Raw genomic sequence first — 12,956 nt, 5'->3', positions numbered from 1 at the left:
GAAAAATGGAAACTAAATGCAAAATGGGAAATTCTGAGCTACAGTATATGAAACCACTTACAAAAAAAACATACAATAGGAGTTTTTTTAGCACATTTCCAAATAAGCCACAGAACTAGGATTCACTTTATCATTCATTTATTGTTTTCAAATGGGAGCGACACTGACATGGAAGTTTTTAAAATATTAGTTGATTGATTAATTGATGACTGTGTCATCACCACTATCCCCACACTCAATTAGCTTGGCCCCTGCCACCCATATAAACAAAAAGCACTTTAGTTTGTGTAGATCATCACAAACTAAACTATCCTCCTGCACTAGAGTCAATGCGTGAAATTCCACAATTGTAACACACGTTGGTGACATAATGTCTCTTATAACTGCAGCTTGCCAGAAATTATATCTTCATACATTTCTTTTGTCAGGGGTTTGTAGGTTTTGCTGGAGCAGTCTAAAACATAAAGTGGGTCAGCAATGGCACTTGGATTGAAACCTTCTTTTACCAGGTGTACTTTCTTGTACTTGAAAGTTTCAGTGATGTTCATAGTATCCTAAAAGCACAATATACAGTAATACATCATTAACAATTCTGAAAACCTTTTCTCTGCAAAAAAGAAGGTTTGTGGCTGTCCTAATGACTAGTATCCTATTAATGAAGAAAAGCATAGAAAAATTGTAAATTGTGCTGTTAAAAGTTATTTCAAATAAGTCACTGGTAATATATTCCTGTCAACATTTTTATGTTGTCATAACGTGTCATATACAGTACCTGTATTCTCAAGAAGAATGGTCTTGCATAAGCTGGTAAATGATCTACAACAGCTTCATACAGTCTCTGTCCGTTAAATGCTTTCTGAGGCCTGAGAACCAGTGAAGCCATTCCTATCTTGTCTTCATATCCTGAGGATAACAAAGAAGCTCTGATACCACAACATTGTTCTAAAGATCCCTGATCCATATTCAAGAACTACCTGTACATGCAGACTTCAATTGACTACAATAGACAGCACCTTCAATTTGAATTAATTTAAGTAATAGATTATTAGCATATACTGCAGATTAGCAGAAAAAACTTTACTTCATTCCTAAGAGACTACTAGTTTACTAAAAATGCTGAAATAGTTTTCAGAATAAAAAAAGACACATTTTCCGAGGTGAACAAATTGTGGGTGATTTGCTTAATATGGTTATCAAGGGGTAAACATTTCACCTGCAGGGTCTGGATTTTCCACATTTTTATTGAAATGTCAAAAACAAATTATTTTAAAAATAAGCAAATGTTTTCCTCATCTCCTGCAAGATAAACTAGTAGTGTATATAGGGAAGAAAAATATTTAAACTGAACAGTGGACTTTGACCATACTGCTCTTAATATTTTTCTGACTATGCAAATATTGTCAATTACATACTAGGCAATATGAATTTATTACAGAGTGTAAAAGGAGCCATTATTTCGCACAGGTTTGCTAAACAGGCTTGCTCCTGTACTGGTCCAGTTCCATAAAACACCTGTATTGTTACAACATTTTCAGCCATTGAGCACTCTGAGAAGGATCATAGTGTTAATGTGTTACTGGAACAAGTACTGTGATAGGTTTATTCCATGCTGAAAAAAGAAGAAAGAAAACACAAAGTTTTGGCTGTGAAGCCTTCTTTGCTGAAACGTTGTGTTTTCTTTCTTCTCTTTTCAGCATGGAATAAACCTATTAAATTAAATTAAGTTTTATTGTATGGACACCTTAATTCTTGCCGAATAATTAAAATTGAATATAGTCATAATATAGTATAATGTAAGAACACTAAGTACTTCAGTCTTGTAAGTATTGTTCCAATGAACTGCTGGACTAGTGCTTACCTGATACAGGTACTCCATACACATTGACCTCTTGTATGAAATTCATTTCCTTTCAGCCACTTCTGTTGTAGACACATTTTCCCCTTTCCACCTTTAGCCACAAATATAATCCTAAGTACAGTGAACTCTTTCCAATATACTAAAGTACATTCAGATACTGTATTTTAATTTTGTAGGTCAGATTCATTTTATCCCATACTTCCTGCGGTAGATCTTGTAAACTTTTATCTCCTTGTTGCTTTTCTGCAGTATATTAAACTTTTTAATTTTTATTATTTCATGTATCATGTATCTGTGTTCCTATCTATCAGAGAGCCATCAGCCGAGGATTCTGAGCATAAAAGCTCTCCTATAGTGATTTCAAGTCATTCACCATGGAGAGTGCCACATGTTGAGCCTCCAACTAATCACAAAATAAAGTGATTTTGAAACAAATCTCTTGCAGAAAATGCCCAGCCATTTACAAGGAGACTGGGATGAGGGCTGTGAGAATCAAGGATCTCTCCAAACCCATAGTTTCTCATTTCACCTCTAACAGCCATGATCATACTGATCTCTCCGTCTGCGTCCACACAGAGGGGTTTCAGAACTCTTACTGTGCAGAACAATATCCAAAATCAAAGCTATCCTTAAATTAAGATCACACTTTCCCCCTTCTTTCAATGACAGACTCGTTTCCTTTTAATCCTCTCTATTCATTTACAGGTTTGGACTTCACACCTCTCTTTGCCTCTCTTGACTTCACACCACCTGAGTGTTGAGACTGCCTCCTCTCAACTCCCGGTTTTTGTTCTCCCATGCTTTATCTTCTGCCGGTTTTCCCCTCTCTCCCTCGCACCTGAAGAAGCTCCACAGCTGAAACATTGTGTCTCTTTTTATTTCAGCATGGAATAAACCTTTACCTGCTCCTTTGCAGCCTATGCATGCTGACGCAGCTACCCTACTTGAACAAAATAAAGTACAGTATACTGCAATCTATACATTTTTTTATAGCAAGAAAACAGCTTTTTATACAGATTAATTTTAATTTAACTAGTCTCAGGACTGAGGTTTTTAAGAATCCTTAAATCCATAATAATTCCAATAAAGAAATTTTATTTTATTGTAGTGCATTTTTAAAGTATCTTGTAAAACCTTATTTGCATTGCTTATAGGTAGTCATAGTTTACACTGAAAGAACCAGGGGGTACCACAGTCATTACTATTGTCATTCCTGCTGCAACATACCTGAATGTGTCCCCAACCCTGTCACAGAAGTAAACAAAACCATCTTTATCCACCTTCATCAGGTCTCCTGAATTGTAGTAGACATCTCCTTCCTTTAGAACATTCCTCAGCAGTTTTTTCTGTGTTTGCTCCACACTCCCAGCATAGCCACAAAATGGGTTTTGGTTTGTGACCTGACACACCAGAAGGCCAACTTCTCCTAGATGTAGTACAATAACAAAGGTACTATTACTCTGCATAGCTTTACTCCTAGTGTTCTATATGGCTTTATAGGTCAAAAATCAGCATTTCTAAAGTAGAAAACACTCCATCGGGATGTGTGCACTTTGTCTTGATATTGCCTCAGTTTCCTATTATTGTACGGTATATATAACATACTGTATGAATAGAATCAAGCTATCAGAGTACAGTGGGTATAGAAAGTCACCAGCCCCTTTCCTAATTTGTATCTTTTGTTTATGACACTCTGAAAATAAAAACAAATTAAATTAGGCCTGTTCCATTATAAACTAACCCAAATTAGCCAAGTGAAAAATAAAATTCTAAAACATTCTGAAAATTAATTCATATTACAACAATAAAATATCTTATTTGGATAAGTGAACACCCCCTTACAATTGCATTTGTAAACTTGGTTAGGATTATTAGAAAACATAGAGGATGTTTGATGGCATTGTTTTGTTGTAGAACATGTAAATAAAATATGTAATATTGTAAATAAAACTGAAGAAAGTCTGATTTTGTCTTCTTTTTTTGGGTTTTAGGGCAACAAAAGATGAACATTTTGAAAGTGGTTGGTGACCATTGTATCTACAGTAAGTCCTGTAAATGCTGCTTCTCACTGGTTTACTTAACATTTAAAGATAGGTAACTTGTTTCAGTTATTTTTAGTTAGACGCTTTTCAGTAAACAAGAGTTCTGTAACAGGTTCAGTATAAAAAATCTACAACATATATTCAACTACTGTAACTGTACAGGTACTCTGATACTGGTACTGCGTTCTACTTTTGGCCAGAGTACAATAAATGTTATTGTGTATATTTTATTTGTGGGTAACTATCACATATCAAATTTGTATTTATAAATAAAATAAAGTGCCTACCTTTTTTGGCTTTAAAACATCTACCTGTCTCATCTCTTACCACTTCTTCTTTCAGCACATCATATTTTAAAAACTCAAATGGAAACATCAGCTGAAAAATGTAAAAATAACTCTCAATTACATGTAACAAAAATGCCCTGTTTAGATGTGTCTATTGGCATGATTCACTACCCTCCACTAACATTTTTCAGGAGAAATAAATATCTACTAGTGAAAAATAATCCGTCACTCATTCTGTATTGGTGAAAGCTATATTGTTTAGTAAGTTTTCAGCTGAGACATTGTTAATGCATCAGTTGTATTTATAGTCAACACAGATTAAATCAAAATATATAAGGAATTTTACATAAATTAAGTTTAAAAAAACTTAAAATAAAATTAAGAATTTAAGACAAAAATGGAACAAAAAAAACAACGGAACCATTTACCTTATTCAAGAATCCTGCTCGTCCAATAGCTCCAATTTTACCAGTGTAGTTGATAAAACTAACATTGGATTCAGTTGATCCATATGACTCTGTTATCCCATAAACTCCAAAACATTCAGCAAAGTCCTTCCACACATCATGTCTCAAACCAACACCAGTAGCAAGACGCACCTTGTGATTTTTTTCTCCTGCTTTCTATTACAGATAATAAAAAAATAAAGCTTAAGAATGACGTATAATAGGATGAGTAATATTGATATTATAATAGGATGAGTAATGAGACCATGAAGAAGCTTCATCTCATTCTTATGCTGTTATGTATTTGCTGTATTTTTTCAATGTTTGATTAAATTTTTCAACAATCCTACAGTGGCAGAACTTCAAAATATGTTCCATACATTAAGAGGGAAATAATAATAAAAACATACTGTAACAGTATGGAATGTTATAGAATTGTCCTTATCTTAAAAAAATCGTAGGAGCAGTTTTAAAATAGAAGAGAAACACCTGAAAAAAAACACCTGAAATATAAAAACATCTGAAAGATTGCCAATAAGAGGAAGCCATTAGGGCCTTCTGGCTTGTTTGGGTTCTGGTAGTTAAGACTGTATATCTGAAGATCCCAACTTTCACTACATGCTCCCAAAACACTTAGTGTAATAACAGGCCTATTGCATTTTTTAAATCCAGAAGTTCCCACTTGTGTCCGTTGGTGTGAGTTTTGGTGGTGATTATGAAGGAATCCAGTAAACTGTGTGACAATGCCTTTGAGATTTTTGGAATGATCAAACCATATACATTTTCTTTGTTCACAGCTAAAATATTCAGGTTTTTTATCCTCTCGGTGCAAATATATTTGGGTGTTCTTCTGTGGACTGATTTTAGAGCAGCAATATCTTTTTTATAATGCAGTGTACAGAATTTCTCCTTAACATCTCCATCCCTTGTTTAAACTCTAACTATATTCCCTAATTATTCTGTTTACTTTTTATTGTTTCCCTACATTGTCAAGAAGATTTAATTAATGTGACCAAATAACCTCTAAACTATTTTATCAGCTCCTTTGGTGTATACTGTACCACCTTATATTTATAAACTTACTTGTATGTTTCTGCTATCTGCATGTAATACTCTGTACTCTTCTACATTATACTAAATGTCTTCTACCAAATGTTTGCCCAATCGTAAATGTTGTCTAAATCTTTTTCATTTTTGTTACAGAGTGACAGAATTAAGAGTAGCACAATGACTTGAGTTGTGCACATACAGCAATAGCCATGCCCTTTTGGGGTATGGTGTGATTTGTGTTCTTTTCTTTTGTGCTTGCTTCTCTCTGTTAGGTCTTACTGCTGTTAAAACATAATTGGTGCAGCAGACTACTGTACAGGTAGTACAGTAGTCATTACAGATTGAGTAATCATTACAGATTGAGTAACACACTGTTTCCCTAGACACCTATCAATTGCCATGGAGTCAGTAGGAGTCATAGGCTGTATTGATATGTTGCGCTGAATGAGGACCAGACCTAAGAGTCTGGAAACACAAAGTTATAACACTGGGCAGTTTGCATCCAATTTATAGGCTATTTGTTGCTTGTTGGTTTCTATGTTCATTTAGACATTATTTTAATGTTAATTAGCTTTTTTTGTGTGTCTCTTGTGGATATTTTCTTTTGGTAGCTAACAGAATGCTTAGGCTACACTAAGAAGTATAGAATTCTAAACCAGGAAAAATATGCATAAACATTACAATGTACTAGTAAGACCTCACTTTAGGGTTCAGTTTTGGTCACTAACAAAAATGATATTATAGCCTTAGAAACAGTTGGAAGAAATATTTTTATCACATATAGACAGGTTAAGGATGCTAATTTACTTCAATCTAAAAGAAAGGAGACTGAAAATAGATTTGATTCAAGTAAATAAAATCTTAAGGGATATGAAATAGGTTTAACCTAAGGGATCACACACAGCAGCTAAACAAAAACATGGAGTCATAACTGGAAACCAAAAGGGAATTAATTTTGGACGGTAAATAGAAATTCTTCTTTACATGAAGAATCGTGGGTATCTGCAACAGGCACACATTCTCAATGGCTGAAAGAACTTTTAGTTTTACTTTGCTAATAAACTACTAAAAAATTACTTACTTTAGGAGCACTGCACAGGTAACGACAGATTTCGCCAACGTAGGTTAACATTGACACGTCATATTTTCTGCAGTCACTCCAGAATTGGCTTACAGAGAATTTCTTCTTCAGAACACGTTGCTCCTAAAGTTTCAATTTCAGTAACATTAAAGGTGAAATATTCAATAATCAGCTGCTTATAATTTCACAATAATAATCAAATAATCATTATCAAAGACTTAGCAACCCACAATTAATTGCATAAACTATTTACAGTAAATACTGTACTGTATGTTTTGTATTACGTTTTTCATATACTGTATACTGTAGATTGTATATATATAGTGTCTTGGGAAACAGCATTGTCGGTGTTTACTTTCAATTAAGCCTGTACATATTAAATATGCTTAAAAACAACAGATTTACTGCAGCTGCAATACTGTTGATCTGACGCTAATGTTATATGAGATAAACATACACTATGCTGGGTTTTTCATTAGATTTATAATGATTTTTCTTTAAAGAATGTTGTTTGTCATATACAGTACTGAATGCTTTACACTGGAACATCTAAAGCAGGCCAGTTAATGTTTTATCAATAATTTGTACTTTGCAGTGTCAGAGCTTTTGGGAAGGTCAGGCTTCAAATATATACCTCTAAAATATGATATAGTATTTCATATAAACCAATTTAAAGAAACTACCCCTCTGGGTTTGAGACAACACCCAGTATCAACAAACGGTGTGTCTGAATAATATTAAATATGTTTAAGTTTACGGAATTGTGGTCAACAGCACACATTGCATTAAAAAGATAGTAACGTTGTTTTTGTTTTTCATCCATTTCACTCATATAATGTATCTAGTCTAGAGTATTAAGATATGGAGTATAAAATGAAAACTTAGTGCATTTCTAATTGAGTACTTCTGCTAAACTGTCATTGCGTCCATGGAAGTATTGTATCTGAACAAATGGGAGAGAAAGTTTTGTCTGGTGTATGCTTTGACTTTTGGGACGGAAATAGCACATACTGTAATAAGCATGTGGAATTCTTGTTTAGTAAAGAATAAATCAAGCAACAGACTGCAGCCCAACTCTATGTTTCAGCATACTGTAGGCTGTTTGCAGGGGTCTGACAAGACGAAGCAGAACTGCAGTTAATAGAAACACAAACCCAAACTGCTACATATATATAAAACTACATTCGGTTGAATTATATTTTGTCATGAAATACAATAGTGTACATACCCATCCAAACACACCCTGCAACACCTATCACACATGCTGCCATATGGAACAGTGGAAGAGGAACATAGACAACTTCATTTTTAGTTGCACCAGCTAACTCTATAAGTTGCATGGCAGAAAATATTTTACTGTGAGTTATAATTGCTGCCTTTGGTAAACCTGGAAATAAGCACATTGTCCGGAATATTATTACTGTTACTGTATGTGCGCCTTGTACATTTTATATTTAATTGACTAGATGACTGGTACAAGACTGTATAGATAATGAAAGAGATTAACTAATCCAAAGTTTAAGATTTAGTATTTAATTTTTTTTTCTACATTTCATTTGAACGAAGAGAATAGCACATAGAAAAGATCCATGATTACATAGGTTCAAATATGAGTAAGACTTAAAGCTTGGTGTTTCGGAAACCAAATTGCCTTTTCAATCCCTGAGCGTTCCACTGAACAGTGTCCCTTCCATTGCTATTCTATTGCATTAAGCATAAGCATTACGTTTAATAATTGCATTATTTATAATGCAATGGAATAGCAATGGAAGGGACACTTTTCAGTTCTAATGCAAGCCCTTCCTCTGCAGCTTTGAATTAGATAATGCTTTGATTTCATTTTCTATTTAACACAAAACACATATTGAAGAAATGCAGTATTCTAATAATTCTACATACAGTATCTTGAAAAAGTCACATAAAGCGCTTCCAATTAATTATTACCCACATGAATTATTTATTACATAACTGGTCATCTGATTTAGCAGTGCATGTTAGAATGTGATCACAAAGTGAGTTTCAGAAAAATCAATTACATTTTCACAAACTTTAGAAGGAAGCAATATCTCTAATGTAGGAAAGCAGAAATCAGCGCATTAATTACTTAATGTGTGAATAATACGATAAATGATCCATATTTTAAGAATATATGTGTCCAAAGGTGACAAAAGTCATTTAGATCAAAATAGCAAAATTAACTAATATATTCTATGAAAATACTTGTACTTGATTTTATTTTCAAATACAATACTTCTGCCACATGTATACTTGTGCACTATGTATACATGTATACTAAATACAATACTTCCCAAACCTACCTGTAGTTCCTGATGTGAATAGGTGCAAGGCTGGTTCCACAAAGAGGTGAGTTGGAAGAAAGCCATCTGAAGCACTTTCTATTTTATCAGGCAAAGAATTAACATTTGGAAGATTACTTGCCTTCTCCCAAGTCCACACACCAGTAGTATTTTCATGTAAGAATGGGAGAATCTCTTTAACAGATGCAGACATGTCTGGTGAAATAAAGAAATGTGTGATCGGATTAGAAAGATTTGTGTTCACTATGTACTGTTAGGAATTATCCTCATGGATGTACTTTTAAGAGAATTCATGACACATTACAAAAATTAAGACAATTCTTTTGAAGAAACAGTTAAAATCATATATATTTATAATCATATAATCATATAAATATTTTCTCCATTCACAGTTCTGAAATTGCATACTTTAAGAGAATATGATGGAAGTTCTGGCTTGAATTTCTCAGAGGGCAATGGGAAATGACCTGTCATCCTGTGACACCTGACTAATTGGAGGAAGACAATTGGTTGGGTGACAGAAACCAGGAAGCATAGGCTATCAGTGAGCTGTTGAACTCTGCTAGTTAGGAATTTAACAGAGCCTCTGCTACACACTTTACCAGAGGGAAAAGTGAGTGAAGAAGTAACAATCTGACTAATTTCTCAGAAAACAAATAAGGCTGCTTTTTTTGTTTGAGAGGAAAATTCAGAGGGCATTTTAACAGAGGAATAATAATATAATGTTATAACAATAGGACTATGTTATGAGTTACACAAGAAAAAGCTTAAATAAATCAGTAGATAAAGGCATTCTATGGCATATGTAAATTTGTCAGTCACTTCATTTCGATACTTTAAATATCTGAATGGTTTTCAGTACCTGCCCCTGCTACAAGAGCTTTTGCATTGCATTACAGTGTTCCAAGGACTTGGCTTTGATATTCACATTGAGCATTGCAACAGTGAAGCCCATCTTTCTAAGTCCGAACCAAGTGGAGATGTACTCAGGCTCATTGTTCATCAACAAAGCCACAACATCACCTTTCGCCAAGCGCTCTTCTTTAAGAAATACATAAGCCACTTTGTTGCTTCTTTTATCTACATCCTGGTAAGTATAAACATATTCCTCATATATGACAAATGGTTTATCTGGTTTTTCAAGGGCTTGCTCCATAAAGATATTAACCAAAGAAACAGTCCCACTGTTCAGAAGATATTGCATTCTTTGCTCAATACACATTGATCTTATACAGAATTTTACATCATCCCAGAAGTATGGACAAATCCATCTCACTGCAGTGTACAGGGCTCCTAATACTGCCGCCGCTGTCCAGAGCAAGGCCTGCAACATTGTTTTCCTTAGGTGCACAAAAGCCTAAAACACATAAAAATTTAAAAATCAACCACGTCACCATCTGGTGCCTAAATTCATAAATATTGACGAATGGTGTTCTAATGGGATCCTTACACAACAAGAATTTCACTAAGAATACTAACACCAAATAATTAAGTGTACTGAAAGGATTATGGAGTGTTTTAGTCAAAAGCTGGCTTAACCCAATTAGCTGACAGCTAACTATCTGGCCATAGGAGGAGGATATCAGAAGTTAGCTAGTTAAGAGGCATCACTGACATTTGTATCAAAACTTTTAGCACTAATAGTTATAATAAATATAATATTATGAATAAATAAGTGTGTAACATTGGTGGAGATGTTGCAGATACTGTATGAATGAACACTTCTTGGTAGAAAAGCACTTCATAAAATAATTGAAACTAAATTACAAATAAATCTTTTCAAACTATTGTTTAGGGTACATAACCTACTAAAAGGGGGGAAATGAAAAGCAGTCACATGTAGTTGAAACAAAGGAAATCTTTGGAAATCAATGGAAAAAAAACCCTTCATAGAACTAAGACTAGAAGGATGTTTTTATCTTAACTTCATTCATTACTCAGATATTATTACCCACATCTTTTGTCCCATGAGAGCTAAAGAAATGATATGAAGGTTTTTTTTCAAACAGCAAGAAAGGAATTTTAACTTTCTTGCTGTTTTTTTTTATTTTTGGGGGGATTTTCTCATTTCACCTGTAATTCACCTGGGCTGTGTAAAACATTATTACTCATGCATTGTCATAAAAGATTAATTTTACTGAAAGTCCTTTACAATCTTCCATTTTATGTATCATGAAATAAGAGATACTGTAAATCTCCACTTTGGACTACTGTAGATCATACATTACAGTTCACAAAGGAAGAGTCCACTAATTCACAAAGAGTGATTATAAGATTAGTGAACTAGTTCAGAGAAAGGTAAGAATACCCTGTTTTATGAAGCAGGTCAGCTACACTATTCACATAATTCCAACTTTATTAAATGACAGAAGGATACCTAGACATTCTGTTGCAAAGGCTCGGTCTCTTAGCTTGTCTGAGATCAATGATAGATTATTGACAATTATATTTGTACAGCACAGCAAATTATTGTAAGACCTGTGTTTGCATTTGTCTCCTAAGTATCTTAGAAATAGGTTTTTATATCAAACATATTGAGAAAAATGCAATTTCCTGTCCAATGGGTTTTGTAGCTATAGAGACTGTAGCTGTGTGAAAAATGAGAAGAAAATGCTGGGTCTTGTATTTCAGTTGTATTTCTTTTCAGTCCTGTCATTCCCCAGACTGTGTTTCATACAGTTCTCCCCTCCTTCTCTCCCATTTACCAAGCGGTCTCACTGACTAAATCTGACCATCAGATCATAAGCAGCTGAATTCAAGGTGGTGGATCAAGAAACAACTGCACAGTTAATACAAATATTTTTTATCTCATGTTAGTGTACTTAATCAGGTCCGTATAGTACAGCTTAAAGAACATAATCTATCTCTTTTATCCCAACACGCTTGTCAGCATATTGAATACACTGAGTGTTAAAGAACAGAGTACTGTAATGTCAAATAATGTCTGGTAATGGAAACTAACCCAGATCTAATCATGACACAGTGCACCGTCTGAGTCAAGTTCTTTTATTATTGTTTTAATCGAGGAGTGATAATTTCAGCTTGCATAGTCCTTTTGTAATTCAAAATATGCTTTATAGATATAATTATTGTCATCTACCAAGCTTAATATACTTCTTGTACACTGGGGCTTTCAGCACAAATCAGTTTTTATTTCAAAGCTTTAAAGAGTGCTCTTTTTTTACTAATGCATACTTGGCTGTAGCCTGCAGTATGTTACTGTAATGCTTCATTCCTTTTTTAATTCAATTTAATTATAATATACACTTTAATGTGGTAAAATAAAGATTATTTCTACTGAAATTGTCATTATGCATATCCTTCCATTTCTTAGTTGTCTACTTCCTCAGGTATAGTCTTCCAAATGAACAGCCAATGGTATACTGGATAATACAGCTACAGTATTTGCCAACACACAAATATAAAAAGAGGTCATGTAAACTGAAATATTTCTCTGATCTTTTTTATGCAGATGAAATCTAGCAGCAGGTACACCAGATGTGTATTTAAAGAAACAGCCACACTACAGTATGTATTATAAATGCATCTAGATTATCTGTGTACAGTACCATGATTTCTGCAACAGTAGCTGTGGTAATTCAGAGAACAGTCACAGTGTGGTGGTAAGCTTTATCTTTCTGAAACTACTGGAGTTTGTCTGTTTTGTAGAAGGTCAGTTTTCTTTTAACCACCTAAGTAATTAAGTATGCATAGACTGAATTTAAAGTCAGGGCAGCACAGTGGTGTCGCAGTTAGCACTGCAGCATCGCAGCTCTGGGGCACAAAGCAGTGTTTCTTTCAAAGTGCTGAGGTGCTTATACAGTATTTACAGTAGGCATTCCTTGCTCACACCTATTTGTGAAGTTCACAGAGA

At 34.1% G+C, this 12,956-nt stretch overlaps 1 pseudogene; it reads right to left on the bottom strand.

Moving 5' to 3' along the window:
* Positions 1-377: 377 nt before the first annotated feature.
* On the bottom strand, positions 378-10,415 carry LOC148837600 (long-chain fatty acid transport protein 6-like; annotated as a pseudogene).
* Between the last annotated feature and the right edge of the window lie 2,541 nt (positions 10,416-12,956).

Source organism: Atractosteus spatula, chromosome 3 (genome assembly GCF_055471065.1).
Source record: "Atractosteus spatula isolate fAtrSpa1 chromosome 3, fAtrSpa1.hap1, whole genome shotgun sequence".
Classification (NCBI taxonomy): Eukaryota; Metazoa; Chordata; class Actinopteri; order Semionotiformes; family Lepisosteidae; genus Atractosteus; species Atractosteus spatula.
The sequence above is the reverse complement of the archived record's forward strand: the minus strand, read 5'-3'. Positions and strand labels throughout refer to the sequence as shown.